This window comes from Aphelocoma coerulescens, unplaced genomic scaffold (genome assembly GCF_041296385.1).
Source record: "Aphelocoma coerulescens isolate FSJ_1873_10779 unplaced genomic scaffold, UR_Acoe_1.0 HiC_scaffold_83, whole genome shotgun sequence".
Classification (NCBI taxonomy): Eukaryota; Metazoa; Chordata; class Aves; order Passeriformes; family Corvidae; genus Aphelocoma; species Aphelocoma coerulescens.
This window is the reverse complement of record NW_027184067.1, coordinates 830,377-835,839: the sequence shown is the minus strand read 5'-3', so window position 1 is coordinate 835,839 and position 5,463 is coordinate 830,377.

Sequence of the window (5,463 nt, the reverse complement as noted above, 5' to 3'; positions counted from 1 at the left end):
TTCAGGAGACCCCACCGAAACACGGAAGGACTCTCAAATTATCCCAGCTTTCTCTGCACAGCGAGAGGTTTTAATATTTAGCATTGTTATCCTTTTCCTGTGTGTTTGTTAAAAAAGTAGTTTTTATCTCTTTCACTTTCTTCCCAGGAAAATTCTTTTTTCCCGAAGCTGGTGGGGGAGGGCTGGGTGTAACCTGCCTTCTATCAGAGGATATTTTCCTCCACATTTGTCCAAACCGGCACAGCCTGTCCTTTCCCTGGGTGTCTGTTGCAGATGGAAGCTGCTGGTGCCATTGTCAGCTTGAAGCCCTCTTTTGATGCAAGCAGATGTTGCCAGGTGTGTTCAGCAGCTGTTGCTCAATGCTTATGCCAAGCTATTGTGTTCCTCATGGAACCAAGGAGCCATTGTGACACTGCAGGGGCTGATGGCATCAAGGAGGCAATTGTGACAGTACAGAACCTCCTAGAAACAAGGCTCCATTGTGACACCGTGGGGAATCATGGAATCAAGGAGCCCATTGTGACACGGCTGCATGGAACCAATGGTCCATGGTTACACGGCGGATTCAAGAAGAGCACGGTGACACCACGCAACATCATGGAACCGTACGTCCATTGTGACACAGCAAGGCCGCATAGAAACAAGGGGACCATTGTGGCAAAGCAGGGCCTAATGGAAGCCTGGAGAGCATTGTGACATTGTGGGGAATCATGGAAACATGGAGAGCATTGTGACACTAAGGAAACTCCTGGAACCAAGATGACCACTGGCACATAATGGAACCTCATGGAAGCAAGCATCCATGATGACTTTGGAGGGCCTCAGGGACCACAGGACCCATTGTGACACAGCAGGACCTGGTGGAACCAAGGAGCCTTTGTGATACTCCAGATCCACATGGAAGCCAGGGTGCACTGAGACACAGTGGGGCCTTGTTGGAACCAAAGACACCTCTGCAAAAAGCAGGCTAGCTCATAGAAGCAAGGAGTCCATTGTTACAACGTAAAAGCTATGCAACCAAGGGACCATTGTGACACTGCGGGGCCTCATGGAACCAATTGTCCATGATGACAGTGCGGATCAAAGGAGACCATGGTGACACTGCGGAACCTGATGGAACCAAGGAGCCATTGTGACACAGTGGGGCCTCATGGAATCAAGGAGACCATTGTGACCCAGGTGTTGCATGGGAAGGCAAGGAGCCATTGTGACACTTTGGGCTTCTTCCCTTGAGCTCTGCAGCTGGCTGTCCCAGCCCAGCGCACCATGTGCCACCTGCTCTCCTCAGGGCTCTGCCTGCACACAGCCCCAGGAGAAGTTTTCCTGTTTGCAAGGAAAGAATGGAAAAGCCGGAGCAGGTTTCCTAAACAACAAACCCCACTCAGGAGCCACATGCTCAGTACAGGCTGCCTGGAACGATGTCCCCTTTCTACAAGGGTCAGTGTGAGCAGGAATGATCTCTGGGAGCAGAATTCTCGGAGTCTTTCCACTGAATTCTCTCTCCCTGTGTCTTGGGGTGACTTTATCATGTGTATCCCCTATTGCTGCTCTATGCCCAGAAGTGAACTTTGTGCATTTCTGTGCCTTTCAACTGAGCCTGAGAGGGGGGAGAGGAAAAAAAACCGGACAAACTTCTCAGAGCGTTTGTTCAAGGACACACATACACACTCCTCTGCATCCTGCTTGCAGCAAGAGCAGAGGGAAGCAACTTTGTTTCTTTTTAGCCAGTTTTCAGCTCCTTTTCTCTGGGGGGAGATGGAGAGTTGAACTTTGTTTTCCTGGGACTTCGGGGGTTTTTTTTCCCTTCTTCTCTTCTTGACTCTTTCAACATCAGAGCACATTGGGAGAATTTTCTCCCGAGGTGGGGGCCCTGAATGTGGGCCCATGAGCCAGCTGCAAGGAGGAGGAGAGAGACTGCACCTACGGAAGTGTTGGGGTTCCTCCCTCCTGCCATGAGGTCATGGGAGAGGGGACCCTGGGGTAGAGGCATGGCCTGGGCACGGGGGGTCTCCCTGCTCCCTGCTCACATGTGCCCTAACCCTGTTCAGCACTGCTTATTTTGTGTTGCCCTGTGTGAGGAGGGCCCTGGTTGTGCCGTGATTGCTCAGTTCTTTGGCAGTGCCCCGCCCATGTGGCTGGAGAAGAAAGAGCTCTGCAACTTCTCTCAAGAATCGCTCCCTGTTTCTTTGCACGGGCCTCGCTGTCTATGGATGTTTCAGGAGACCCCACCGAAACACAGAAGGACTCTCAAATTATCCCAGCTTTCTCTGCACAGCGAGAGGTTTTAATATTTAGCATTGTTATCCTTTTCCTGTGTGTTTGTTAAAAAAATAGGTTTTATCTCTTTCACTTTCTTCCCAGGAAAGTTCTTTTTTCCAAAAACCTGGTGGGGGAGGGCTGGGTGTAACCTGCCTTCTATCAGAGGATATTTTCCTCCACATTTGTCCAAACCGGCACAGCCTGTCCTTTCCTGGGTCTCTGTTGCAGATGGAAGCTGCTGGTGCCATTGTCAGCTTGAAGCACTCTTTTGATGCAAGCAGATGTTGCCAGGTGTGTTCAGCAGCTGTTGCTCAATGCTTATGCCAAGCTATTGTGTTCCTCATGGAACCAAGGAGCCATTGTGACACTGCAGGGGCTGATGGCATCAAGGAGGCAATTGTGACAGTACAGAACCTCCTAGAAACAAGGCTCCATTGTGACACCGTGGGGAATCATGGAATCAAGGAGCCCATTGTGACACGGCTGCATGGAACCAATGGTCCATGGTTACACGGCGGATTCAAGAAGAGCACGGTGACACCACGCAACATCATGGAACCGTACGTCCATTGTGACACAGCAAGGCCGCATGGAAACAAGGGGACCATTGTGGCAAAGCAGGGCCTAATGGAAGCCTGGAGAGCATTGTGACATTGTGGGGAATCATGGAAACATGGAGAGCATTGTGACACTAAGGAAACTCCTGGAACCAAGATGACCACTGGCACATAATGGAACCTCATGGAAGCAAGCATCCATGATGACTTTGGAGGGCCTCAGGGACCACAGGACCCATTGTGACACAGCAGGACCTGGTGGAACCAAGGAGCCTTTGTGATACTCCAGATCCACATGGAAGCCAGGGTGCACTGAGACACAGTGGGGCCTTGTTGGAACCAAAGACACCTCTGCAAAAAGCAGGCTAGCTCATAGAAGCAAGGAGTCCATTGTTACAACGTAAAAGCTATGGAACCAAGGGACCATTGTGACACTGCGGGGCCTCATGGAACCAATTGTCCATGATGACAGTGCGGATCAAAGGAGACCATGGTGACACTGCGGAACCTGATGGAACCAAGGAGCCATTGTGACACAGTGGGGCCTCATGGAATCAAGGAGACCATTGTGACCCAGGTGTTGCATGGGAAGGCAAGGAGCCATTGTGACACTTTGGGCTTCTTCCCTTGAGCTCTGCAGCTGGCTGTCCCAGCCCAGTGCACCATGTGCCACCTGCTCTCCTCAGGGCTCTGCCTGCACACAGCCCCAGGAGAAGTTTTCCTGTTTGCAAGGAAAGAATGGAAAAGCCGGAGCAGGTTTCCTAAACAACAAACCCCACTCAGGAGCCACATGCTCAGTACAGGCTGCCTGGAACGATGTCCCCTTTCTACAAGGGTCAGTGTGAGCAGGAATGATCTCTGGGAGCAGAATTCTCGGAGTCTTTCCACTGAATTCTCTCTCCCTGTGTCTTGGGGTGACTTTATCATGTGTATCCCCCTATTGCTGCTCTATGCCCAGAAGTGAACTTTGTGCATTTCTGTGCCTTTCAACTGAGCCTGAGAGGGGGGAGAGGAAAAAAAACCGGACAAACTTCTCAGAGCGTTTGTTCAAGGACACACATACACACTCCTCTGCATCCTGCTTGCAGCAAGAGCAGAGGGAAGCAACTTTGTTTCTTTTTAGCCAGTTTTCAGCTCCTTTTCTCTGGGGGGAGATGGAGAGTTGAACTTTGTTTTCCTGGGACTTCGGGGGTTTTTTTTCCCTTCTTCTCTTCTTGACTCTTTCAACATCAGAGCACATTGGGAGAATTTTCTCCCGAGGTGGGGGCCCTGAATGTGGGCCCATGAGCCAGCTGCAAGGAGGAGGAGAGAGACTGCACCTACGGAAGTGTTGGGGTTCCTCCCCCCTGCCATGAGGTCATGGGAGAGGGGACCCTGGGGTAGAGGCATGGCCTGGGCACGGGGGGTCTCCCTGCTCCCTGCTCACATGTGCCCTAACCCTGTTCAGCACTGCTTATTTTGTGTTGCCCTGTGTGAGGAGGGCCCTGGTTGTGCCGTGATTGCTCAGTTCTTTGGCAGTGCCCCGCCCATGTGGCTGGAGAAGAAAGAGCTCTGAAACTTCTCTCAACAATCGCTCCCTGTTTCTTTGCACGGGCCTCGCTGTCTATGGATGTTTCAGGAGACCCCACCGAAACACAGAAGGACTCTCAAATTATCCCAGCTTTCTCTGCACAGCGAGAGGTTTTAATATTTAGCATTGTTATCCATTTCCTGTGTGTTTGTTAAAAAAATAGTTTTTATCTCTTTCACTTTCTTCCCAGGAAAGTTCTTTTTTCCAAAAACCTGGTGGGGGAGGGCTGGGTGTAACCTGCCTTCTATCAGAGGATATTTTCCTCCACATTTGTCCAAACCGGCACAGCCTGTCCTTTCCTGGGTCTCTGTTGCAGATGGAAGCTGCTGGTGCCATTGTCAGCTTGAAGCACTCTTTTGATGCAAGCAGATGTTGCCAGGTGTGTTCAGCAGCTGTTGCTCAATGCTTATGCCAAGCTATTGTGTTCCTCATGGAACCAAGGAGCCATTGTGACACTGCAGGGGCTGATGGCATCAAGGAGGCAATTGTGACAGTACAGAACCTCCTAGAAACAAGGCTCCATTGTGACACCGTGGGGAATCATGGAATCAAGGAGCCCATTGTGACACGGCTGCATGGAACCAATGGTCCATGGTTACACGGCGGATTCAAGAAGAGCACGGTGACACCACGCAACATCACGGAACCATAGGTCCATTGTGACACAGCGGGGCCTCATGGAAACAAGGGGACCATTGTGGCAAAGCAGGGCCTAATGGAAGCATGGAGAGCATTGTGACACTAAGGAAACTCCTGGAACCAAGATGACCACTGGCACATAATGGAACCTCATGGAAGCAAGCCTCCACGATGGTTTTGGAGGGCCTCAGGGACCACAGGACCCATTGTGACACAGCAGGACCTGGTGGAACCAAGGAGCCTTTGTGATACTCCACATCCACATGGAAGCCAGGGTGCACTGAGACACAGCGGGGCCTTGTTGGAACCAAAGACACCTCTGCAAAAAGCAGGCTAGCTCATAGAAGCAAGGAGTCCTTTGTTACAACATCAAAGCTATGGAACCAAGGGACCATTGTGACACTGCGGGGCCTCATGGAACCAATTGTCCATGATGAC